This window comes from Procambarus clarkii, unplaced genomic scaffold (genome assembly GCF_040958095.1).
Source record: "Procambarus clarkii isolate CNS0578487 unplaced genomic scaffold, FALCON_Pclarkii_2.0 HiC_scaffold_95, whole genome shotgun sequence".
Taxonomy (NCBI): domain Eukaryota; kingdom Metazoa; phylum Arthropoda; class Malacostraca; order Decapoda; family Cambaridae; genus Procambarus; species Procambarus clarkii.
The window spans coordinates 4,035,632-4,047,709 of NW_027189128.1; the positions used below are offsets into that span (position 1 = coordinate 4,035,632).

Sequence of the window (12,078 nt, forward strand, 5' to 3'; positions counted from 1 at the left end):
ATGGAATTGTAACATATTTAGTATAGCATGTGTGTTGCTCTTACATGCAACAGAAGGCGCTGTTTTTCAAGAGAAGCATATTTTACCTGTCACAGTGTGGCATCTATACTTATACTTATGAAATGAACGGTATGGTAAACAACACAGCTCAATTCCAACACAATGTCACACAAATTAATTCAATAAAAAATTAAATATATCAAAATCTATGAAAATATAATTTATTAATGCAATCGGAAACATTGAAATGGAATTCGTGAAATATTTAGTATAACGTGCATGTTGCTATTATGGGCAACAGATGGCGCTGTTTTTAAAAAATAATCTTTTTACCTGTCAGAGAGCTGGCATCTTTATAGTAGGTATATTAAAAGACGCGCCTATTCGAATGCAACGTTGTGTCGAAATTTCAAAGCAATCGGTAAAGAGGTTTCGAAGATTTCCCTTACATGATAAACACAGTTTTTCAAAAAAAGCATTTTTTTTTACTGTCACAGACGTGACATCTATATAGTAGGTAAATAAAAACCTGCTCGGATGCGAATGGAACGCTGTGTGAAAATTTCAAAGCAATCGGTGAAGAACTCTCGGAGATTAGTGGTTATGCACAAACGAATATTTCCATTTTTATTTATATAGATGTGATGAACATAGTTATCACTGCTCTTACCCATTTTTTCACATAAATAATTTCTCTCAGTCCTTAGCAAGAAGAAGGTCAGGCGGGGAATCTCTTTACTTGATTCTGTAAGAGTATTTCTTAATTTAAAAGCTTTGGAATGCAACAGGAAAAAACGAATAAAAATATATCATGATGACTTCAATTTAATCCAATTTTCATTTCTCTCATATTGCAGGCTGAAAAAAGGCTATAAGGGCAGTAAGAAACAGAAAAGGGAAAATTGGACATGGAACGGAAAATAAAAGAATGACCTTAACCTCGACGTTGTGAAGCAAGGTGACACTAAACAGGAAACCGAAGCTGACGAGGAAGTCGACATGATAACTATTGCTGAGCTAATCTGGGAGAAGAGGGATGCTGGAGTGATCGAGGAAGAAGAGGAAGGGGAGAAGGGAGAGGAAGTAAGACTCTACATACTTTAATAAGAGCAACTACTAGAACAATTGATGTTCTAGTAGTTGTTATTATTGGTATTCTAATTTCTAACTAATAGGAGTTAACTATAAATATTATTGTTAGTTTTATTTGGCCTAAATTAGTCTCGCTCATGCAAGTCGGCGTTCAATCCCCGACAGTTCAAGTGTGTGGGCACCATTCCATCCCCCTGTTCCAGATCCTTATCCTGATTCCTATAAAGTGCTATTTAGTCGCATTGGCTTGGCGCTTTCCCCTTATAGTTCATGCCTTGACCAAGCGCTTTGAAATGCGTTCCGATATCCCTTGTTAATATTTTCAAAGACAGAGTTCGAGTGACTACAAAGTTTCTTGCTTCATGATTTATTCCCTAGGATGAGGTGAAGGTGATTAGGTGAAGGGAATGAGGTGAAGATGACTAGGTGAAGGGAATGAGGTGAAGATGACTAGGTGAAGGGAATGAGGTGAAGATGACTAGGTGAAGGGAATGAGGTGAAGATGACTAGGTGAAGAGAATGAGGTGAAGGTGACTAGGTGAAGGGAATGAGGTGAAGATGACTAGGTGAAGGTGAATCCCATCACATGTCCATTATGTTTTTTCAATTTCCTGTTTGCATGATGGCTGGGGCAGTATGCTGTATGTTCCGTCGTGTTCTTGAAGTTGGCAGAGTGTAATTTGGTGCTAGTTGGCTATTGATACTTGATCAATCAATTGCTCATATACACAAAGCGAACCAAGTTGTCTTGGTGTGCTTGGTATATATAGAAGCTAGAAAAAAAATGAAAAATTCTCGATCGTATTCCTATTTCCTTCAACTCTAATGGATTGACCCCACGTCACCAGTTCCACCTACCTTAGATGGATGGAACCATTGTACGAACGTCACCTCACCACACGTTTGTCCTCCTTAATGTGGATGGCACCATTAACCCCACTTCAACTCGTCAGAAGTTCCTGCTCCCTCAGGTGGATGGCAACTAACTCTTCTTTATGTGGCTGGCACCTGTGATCCCACGTCATCTCTATAATTTTCACCCCCCATCACGTAGATGACACTGTTGGCCCAGCTTCACCTTACCACAAGCTCCTCCTCTCTCAGGTAGATTTCAGCATTCGCCCTAAGAAAATCTTTGTCCCCATTAACCTTGCGTCACCAGATAACGAGTTCCTTCCGCCGTCTTCTGGTACATGATACCACTGAGCCACCTACTTCATCACATGTTTCTTCTCCCTCAGATCAATGACACCAATGAGCCTTCTTTACCTCAACGCAACCTCTTCCGGGTCGCCTTCCTTAAGCTGCAGAGAGCCTCTAAGTCGGTGCCCTCTGCCAGCAAACCAAATCACAGCACCACCACAACCATCTAAATCTCTGCCATGCAGACCGAGATCAGCAGCTCTACCATTGATAACTGGCTGTCAGAGAGCCCGAGGGGCAGGTCCAACACTTGATAACTGGCTGTCAGAGAGCCCGAGGGGCAGGTCCAACACTTGATAACTGGCTGTCAGAGAGCCCGAGGGGCAGGTCCAACACTTGATAACTGGCTGTCAGAGAGCCCGAGGGGCAGGTCCAACACTTGATAACTGGCTGTCAGAGAGCCCGAGGGGCAGGTCCAACACTTGATAACTGGCTGTCAGAGAGCCCGAGGGGCAGGTCCAACACTTGATAACTGGCTGTCAGAGAGCCCGAGGGGCAGGTCCAACACTTGATAACTGGCTGTCAGAGAGCCCGAGGGGCAGGTCCAACACTTGATAACTGGCTGTCAGAGAGCCCGAGGGGCAGGTCCAACACTTGATAACTGGCTGTCAGAAAGCCTGAGGGCAGGTCCACCACTAGATAACTGTCTGTCAGAGAGCCTGAGGGCAGGTCCATTACTAGATAACTGGCTGTCAGAGAGCCTGAGGGCAGGTCCATTACTAGATAACTCTCTCTCAGAGAGCCTGAGGGCAGGTCCATTACTAGATAACTGGCTGTCAGAGAGCCTGAGGGCAGGTCTACCACTAGATAACTGGCTGTCAGAGAGCCTGAGGGCAGGTCTACCACTAGATAACTGGCTGTCAGAGAGCCTGAGGGCAGGTCCACCACTAGATAACTGTCTGTCAGGAGCCTGAGGGCAGGTCCACCACCTGGTAACTCTCTCTCAGAGAGCCTGAGGGCAGGTCCATTACTAGATAACTGGCTGTCAGAGAGCCTGAGGGCAGGTCTACCACTAGATAACTGGCTGTCAGAGAGCCTGAGGGCAGGTCTACCACTAGATAACTGGCTGTCAGAGAGCCTGAGGGCAGGTCCACCACTAGATAACTGTCTGTCAGGAGCCTGAGGGGAGGTCCACCACCTGGTAACTCTCTCTCAGAGAGCCTGAGGGCAGGTCCATTACTAGATAACTCTCTGTCAGAGAGCCTGAGAGCAAGTCTTGATACTCGTTTATTTTAATGATAGTCTTAACCTAAAAGCAACTATGGTGTGATTGAGAATTTTCGCGCCTTGTTCAGTGTCATGAGTTTAAAAAGGTTCAAAATCTGAGATGTGTTATCAAGAGTGTTAAAAGCAAGTGCTCGTATCCTACCTCAGCTCATCTGAAGCCTGCATCTAGAAACTCATTTATTTCATGAGAATGTACTTTGAAACTATCACATAGGGAACTATCATATAGGAACTCTCTGTCTCTCCCCAGCACTTCAAATAATACAATTTGATAAAAAAAAATTCTGTAAGTTGTTGCTAATTATATTTCTGATCTTGATGATGGCAATGTTTACTTACTATGTTGTTACTGTGACTTATATAATTAAGTAATTTTTATGTACACTTTCCAAGTTATAAATATACTATAATATTCAACAATTTAATATTCAATAGTCTTTGATTGGAATGATTGATATTCAACACATGATAAGTATTGTATCTTCAAGACCACTATAATTAGTTTGTGATCACTTGTTTGGAAGAATCTTGTTATCCAGCCAGTTAATTTTCTTGCTGTTGTGACTGTATGTTTATTTATTCTTTAACTAGCTGTACTCGGCCACAGCAACCTTCCCCCGTTCTCCCAGTCCTCTCCACTATTACCTATGCTCCATCCTCTCATCCTCCCAGCAATTCCTCACTTACCCGTCCCCTCGTCCTTTCCACCAACCCACACTCCTCTGTCGTCTTGTCTTCCCCACCATTCTCCATTCCCCTATCCCCTCGTCCCCACCATCCCCTCGTCCCCACCATCCCCTCGTCTTCCCCACCATTACCCCCTCCCCTGTCCTCTCGTCCTCCCCAAAATCCCCCACTCCTGTCCCCTGGTCCTCCCCAACATTTCCAACTCCCTGGTTCGATGCATTACCAAACGATTTGAGGATCCTATCAGAAAATTAAGAACGTCAAATGATCTGATGTTCCCATCACTTAAATATAAGAAAAACAGGTAAAAAAACGAAATGAAAACCAATGAAAAAATACAAAAATGAACTATACTCAGGAAATGAACGGTATGGTAAAAAAAAACAGCTCAATTTCAGTGCAATGTCATACAAAATATATTAAATCAAAGTGAAAATAAATTTAAATTTATGAAAATTAAAAATGTCAAAGATATCAGAAACATTAATATGAAAACATAACATATTTAGTATAGCGTGAGTTGCTATTACGTGCAAGAGATGGCACAGTTTTTCAAAAAAGCATGTTTTTACATGTCACAGGTGTGGCATCTATATAGTCGGTATATAAAATCACGCGTGTATTCGAAAGGAAAGTTGTGTCAAAATTTAAAAGCAATCGATGAAGAACTTTCGGAGATTTCAGCATGTATTGCTCTTACGTCCAACAGATGGCGCTGTTTAAAAACAAAGCACGATTTTTCCTGTCACAGGTGTGGTATGCATATAGGAGGTATATAAAAACACGCGCCTATTCGAATGCAACGTTGTGTCAAAATTTCAAACCAATCGGTAAAAAGGTTTCAAAGATTTCCCTCCCATTAAAAACACATAAAAAATACAGTTATTAAAAAAAAAGCATGTTTTTTCCCGTCACAAACGTGACATCTATATAATATGAATATAAAAACCTGCTCGGATGCGAATGGAACATTGTGTGAAAATTTCAAATCAATCAGTGAAGAACTTTCTGAGATTAGCGATTTTGAACTAGCAGATATTTATATTTTTATATATATAAAGATATATATATGTGCCAGCAGCACCCGGTCAGGTGATGGCCGGGTACTGCTAGTATATATTCCTGTCCCCTGGAACCTTCTCTGTTCCCCAGTTCCCCGCCTCACCCGTCTCCGCGGCCTCCCCATCATCCCTAACTCCCCCATCCCCTCGTCCTTCTCCACCATTATCCCCTGCCTTGTCCTCCCCACGTTTTCTCGCTTCCATGCCCTAGTCATCCCCACCATTCGTCACTCCCTCGTCCGATGTCTTCCCAAATGGTCTGATGTTCCCATCAGAAAATTGGGAACATCAAGTGATCTGATGTTCCCATCACTGAAATATAAGAAAAACATTTAAGAAATGAAATGAAAATATGAAAAAGTAAAAAATAAACTATACTCACGAAATGAACGGTATGGTAAACAACACAGCTCAATTCCAACGTAATTCACACAAAATAAAAAAATAAAAATGAAAATAAATAAAAATCTATGAAAAGTCAATTTATCAATGCAATCAGAAACATTGAAATGGAATTGTAACATATATTATAGCTTGTGTGTTGATCTTACATGAAACAGTTGGCGCTGTTTTTCAAGAAAAAGCATAGTTTTACCTGTCACAGGTGTGGCATCTATACTTATACTTACGAAATGAACGGTATGGTAAACAACACAGCTCATTTCCAACACAATGTCACACAAAATAAATAAATAAAAAATTAAATAAATCGAAATCTATGAAAATAAAATTTATTAATGTAATCGGAAACTTCCAAATGGAATTCTTGACATATTTAGTATAGCGTGCATGTTGCTATTATGTGTAACAGATGGCACTGTTTTTTAAAAACGCATGTTTTTACCTGTCACAAAGGTGGCATCAATATAGAAGGTATATAAAAAGACGCTCATATTCGAATGGAACGTTGCGTCAGAATTTCAAAGCAATCGGTGAAGAACTTTGGGAGATTACTGCGTGTGTTGCTCTTACATCCAACAGATTTATTTATTTATTTATTTATTTATTTATTTATATATATACAAGAAGGTACATTGGGTTTGTGAGAATACATTGAATAGTACAGTACTTACACTCTTGTAAAGCCACTAGTACGCGCAGCGTTTCGGGCAGGTCCTTAATCTAACAGATAATTTTAAGTAGGTAATTTCAATCAGAATTGATAAATGATAACAAATACATTGCAAGAGAAAATGAGATGAGAGAGCTTAGTAAGTATATTAAAGTTAAGTATATACACAGTGGTATATTAAAGCTCTGATTGATTACATTGACAGCTTGATTGGTAATTTAAACAAGATTAATAGACACCATACAGCAGATTGACAGCACATATAAGACAGCAATGATCACAATGGTAAAGATGCTCAGATTGGGTACATAAAGATTGGAAGACTGGGTAGCAATAGATACAGATAAACAAGATTAATAAACACCATACAGCAGATTGGCAGCACATATAAGAAGACAGCAATGATCACAATGGTAAAGTTGTTTGGATTAGGTACAAAAAGATTGGGAGATTGGGTAGCAATAGATACAGTGCAATTTTAAGGCAAAAGGTGAAAAACTATGAAGATGAAATTAGGTACTTTTTAGTATTGTTTTTGAATGATGTAAAAGTTGGACAGCTTTTCAATTCAATAGGGAGTGAGTTCCATAAACTGGGTCCCTTTATTTGCATGGAGTGTTTACACAAATTAAGTTTAACTCTGGGGATATCAAAGAGATATTTATTTCTGGTGTGGTGATAATGGGTCCTATTACATCTGTACAGGAAGAGTTTCAGAGCAGGATTTGCATTTAAGAACAGGGTTTTGTAAATAAAGTTGACACAAGAGAATTTGTGGAGTGAGATTACGTTTAGCATGTTTAGGGAGTTAAACAAGGGGGCTGAGTGTTGTCTGAAAGCAGAATTTGAAATTATTCTGATAGCAGATTTTTGCTGGGTGATGATGGACTTGAGGTGGTTTGCAGTGGTTGAACCCCATGCACAGATACCATAGTTGAGATAGGGATAGATTAGTGCATAATATAGAGAGATGAGAGCAGAGTTAGGTACATAATATCTGATTTTGGAGAGTATACCAACTGTTTTAGAGACTTTCTTAGTTATGTGTTGTATGTGGGTACTGAAGTTGAGTCTCTTGACTATGAATAGGCCAAGAAACTTTCCATCATTTTTATTGCTAATGTTTACATTGTCTATCTGAAGCTGAATTGCATTTGTAGATTTGCTTCCAAATAAGATGTAGTAGGTCTTTTCTATGTTAAGTGTTAGTTTGTTGGTTGACATCCATAAGTGGACTTTTTTTAGTTCATTATTAACAACGTTATTTAGTGTATGTGGGTTGGGGTTGGAGTAGATGAGGGTAGTATCATCAGCAAACAAAATAGGTTTCAGAATGTTAGAGACATTAGGCAGATCCTTGATGTATATAAGAAATAAAAGAGGTCCCAAGATGCTGCCCTGTGGCACTCCAACGGTTATTAGTAGAGTGGGAGAGGTTATATTATTGATAGCTACACATTGGTGTCTATCACTAAGATAGGATTGGATATAGTCCAGTGCATGGCCTCGGATTCCCTAATGATGGAGTTTACATAAGAGGTAATTGTGATTAACAGTATCAAAAGCCTTTCTCAGGTCAATGAAGAGTCCAATCGGAAACTCATTTTTGTCAAGGGCTGAGTAAATTATATGAAGGAGACCTATAATTGCATCGTTGGTACTCTTTTGGGAGCGGAAGCCAAACTGACGATGTTTTAAAAAAAAAAGCATGTTTTCTACGGCCACAGGTAAGGCATGTATATAGTAAGTGTATAGAAACACGCGCCTATTCGAATGCAACGTCGTGACAAAATTTCAAAGCAATCAGTAAAGAGGATTCGAAGATTTCTCTCACATGAAAAACACAGTTTTTCAAAAAAAGCATGTTTTTTCCGTCACAGACGTGATATCAATATAATATGAATATAAAGACTTGCTCGGATGCGAATGGAACATTGTGTGAAAATTTCAAAGCAATCGGTGAAGAACTTTCGGAGATTAGCGATTTTGAAGAAACGAACATTTCCGTTTTTATTTATATAGATATTTTTTCTTCCAACATGATTATTTATTGTCACGTTATACTTATTTTACCTTCTAGCGTAAGGTTTTAATATGTCATGTAAATCTGGTATTCATTTTATTCTTTTGACCATAAAGCTGAAACTGGAACTTTTCTTCATTGGATATTATGTCATTTTGTGAGGTTCATTGAAACTTCTAACATTCATCAGTTTGAAGATTAGATGTGCCGTCTATAATGGATATTCCCACCAAAAAAAAAGTGTCATCTGCAAATATTTATACGATACAGTGTCTTTGCCGTTTTCCTATATGTGAATGATATACTAATGAAGGATGAAGAGTACCCTGGGGGACTGAACTTTTCTTGGTTAATGATCCGGAATATACTTTGTTGACAATTGTTCTTTGGCTTCTGTTCGGATATTAATGACCGTAATGAAAACCTTTGAACCTAATTTTTCTTATGCATATTTGAAGAATCAAAACCTTTTATGGTGTCAGAGAATATTGATTGAATATTTCAGCGTTTTGCTTGACTTTTATGGCACCACAGGGTAGGTTATAGTGGTCTACCGATTGTGAGATGCCAAAGCGTCCAGCTCTGAACCTGTATTGTCCAGGGTTTTGAAAATATTGTGACTCCATATGTTTTGTCATTTCATTTCTTAGTACCCTCTCGAGATTTTTGTGATGTGTGACATTCAGTGTTCTTGGTCTACAATTTGTTGTCCGCTTTACTAATGTCTTTGTGTAGTGGCGCAATATCCAGTTTTTTGGTTGACAACCAGGATGGCACTGGATTCCTAGTCCGTCTTTATTTGTTCTTTAAGGCAACTGATTTTCTTTTATTCATGACGAATAATGTATTTGAGAAATTTGGACTGATTTTGAATAAATGTGCATGCTCTCTAAAGATACTTATAAATACAGTGGAACTAAGGTGACATCTTAGACATGAATCAAAGTTGGTGTCACGTTCATAAAGAATTTATTGGGCAGTAAATATTAATTTAAGTATGTTTATGGGTTCACTGGAAGCAGTTGAAATATAGCATCAGTATTTCACTTTTCTTTGCTATTATCCGTGAAACGTTTATCTGCCTTGCACATGGGCCTGATAAAATATGTAATATTTTATCAGGTCCATGTTTATCAAATATGTAATTTATTTATTTAAAAAAAATATTTTTACTTCAGAAACTTATTTTCATTTAGCTGGTAATAAGCATACATGAATTAGGCTGCTGTTGTGGACTATAACTTTTAGATCAATAGTTGGGAAAGAGGGACTTAAAAAGAACAGTCCTACTGAACGCGACAATTGGAAACCATATTTGCTGAGATTCTGTTTTCCTTCAACGTGATGAGTCCCCATTTTCATTCAACATGATTAATCCAGGGTTTCCTTCAGCGTGACTCTGTTTTCCTTCAACGTCATCGAGGAATATTTTTATTATAACATCTCAGGGTACTGTACTGGGATGCTTGACGGTTCCCTCACCCTGACCATGTTTCTGAAGAGTCGTGTTCCGTCCTCTGTGTCCGTGTTGGGTTACACGCTCCGCTGCCTGTATTGTAATGGTATGTGTCAGTCCTCAGTCCGATCTCTGGTCATTCTCCCCCTCCCTGCAGGCAGTTCCCCTTCTTACCAGAGTCAAATTACCCCTAGGCAGGTGGTCAAGTCACTTGTTCCCCAATCCCTATGTCTCCAATCTTTCCAAATCTTTTTCTCCCAGTCATTTCCAATCCCCTTTTTCCAATCTGTTTCCCCTCTCCTCCTGCCTTTGCCACTAACTATTTGACAGTTTTAAGAACAGTGACGAATTACCGTAATTCTCAAGTTTCGAGTGAGGGAGCTCGGAGCCATATGACCGTTTGGGTTTCCTGTTGTAGCGTGGGAACGATTCATGATCCTACGGGAGTAAAACAGAACTTTCAGAACAGGCCTATGTCCCAGGAGCCTAGGGGGCGGAGCTAAGTCAAGAGTTTTGGCTGGCCTAGGAATGACACTCTGTGTTCATTGGTTGAGTAGAGAGGCAGAGTCCCTCAGGGGACTCTGAGTCCATGCCATTGGCCCGTATGCTAGATCACCTAGTTATGTTTAAATCCATTGGCCATAGGCTTGGGATAGGCGGAGTTAATTTGGTAGATGGTAGATGTTGTAGCCGACACCGCAGTCCCAGGAGCCACCCCATTAACACCTGTAGACCCGCAAGTATCAAAGTCACCCACATAGGCCCAGGCAGAAGGAGAGGAACGCCGTGAGCGCTCTGGATCCGGATGCATGTCGTCAGAGCAGGAGGCAGCACCCAAAGCATGGGAAGCGCAGGGAAGTCGACCTTTCGCACGGCGCAGGACTTCAACAGCCACGACGACAAGGAGACCCAGCCCCACCACATCAGCAGGTGGCCCCGACTTCACCCCCTCCCCCTAGCACGACTGGTAAAAGCAGCGGAGACGCAGAGAATATCTGCAGCACAACACAGAGGGGCAGGCGCAGAAGATGGAGAGTGAACAACCGGCAGATCCACAGCAGCACCGGCAACACCAGCAGCAGCATGACACACAGCCGATGACGGCACATTCACCGGCGCACGAACCCCACCAGCAGCTGGCACCCCCCACCCAACACAAGGCGCAGCACAGCATCCACGGGCTCGTCCACAAACACACCTACCGGGTCTTCATCCATAGCTAGCGGCGGGAAATCCTCGTCACCAAAAAGATTAGCCTGGGTAACGACATCCGCCGTGCAGCCAGCAGCCAGAGGCCAGATTCACGCAGCAGTTACGCCAGTACTTACGAACCTGTACATCTTTTCTCAATCTTTGGCGGCTTTGCTTACAATTATTAAACAGTTAATGAGCTCCAAAGCACCAGGAGGCTATTTATAACAATAGCAACAGATGATTAGGAAGTTTTCATGCTTGTAAACTGTTTAATAAATGTAACCAAAGGCATCAAAGATTGAGGAAAGTTGTACACGTTCATAAGTACTTGCAACTGTTTCGTGAATCTGGCCTCAGGTGGCCAGGCAACCCAGAGCGGAAACATATGGCAGGCTGCCATGCGTAGTAGACGTGGATATAGTAGCCCATAAGTCTTACTGAGGAAAGGATGCCAGCACGCAGTCGCATCCCTAAGGTGCGGATACTTGTCCGTATGCCCCGGAGTTTCCCCTGAGGAAATCATATTTAACCTCACACTCATGACTGCATCAAGCTGCCTGAATTTCCCCCTTAACAGATTAATCCGGGAACTGGAGGGGCGCACCATGAATGCTGATGAAGGTGAGAGCACCACTCCGGTCGGAGATAACCACCGTACCAACAGCATCCAGCAGTTGAAATAACCGTCCCTCGTAGCAGCGTAAAAACACCCTGTAATCTTCTTCGTCAGCAAACTTCACTACAGCCTAATGATCTAACTAGACGCTACAGATGGCAGCCACTTCCACACGGAGCATCTCACACATCACCAACTCCACTGCAGGGTAGTCAGCCTTGCCAGTAAAATCCAGGCCAACGGAATGAGCCCTCAAAACGGAGGGGAAGTGAACCCACATCACTCAGACTACGTCTGTAAACCACCAGGGTCCGCCAGCTACACTGGGAAAGCAACGACTGGGCTGACAGGTGAGGTGAACCGCTCCCCATGGCTCCCAGTGCGCAACCCACCAACCTGAGTTGGTAACTCTGACAGACACTCAGCATCGGAAAGTGGGGGGGCAGA

The 12,078-nt window shown here is 41.3% G+C and overlaps 1 long non-coding RNA gene across 1 annotated transcript; it reads left to right on the forward strand.

Annotated features, from left to right (window-relative positions):
- Positions 1 to 612: 612 nt before the first annotated feature.
- On the forward strand, positions 613 to 3,954 carry LOC138360079 (uncharacterized). The gene is made up of 2 exons (XR_011226194.1): positions 613 to 1,083; positions 2,334 to 3,954. It is a non-coding gene; the product is annotated as an uncharacterized lncRNA (long non-coding RNA).
- The last annotated feature ends 8,124 nt before the right edge of the window (positions 3,955 to 12,078 follow it).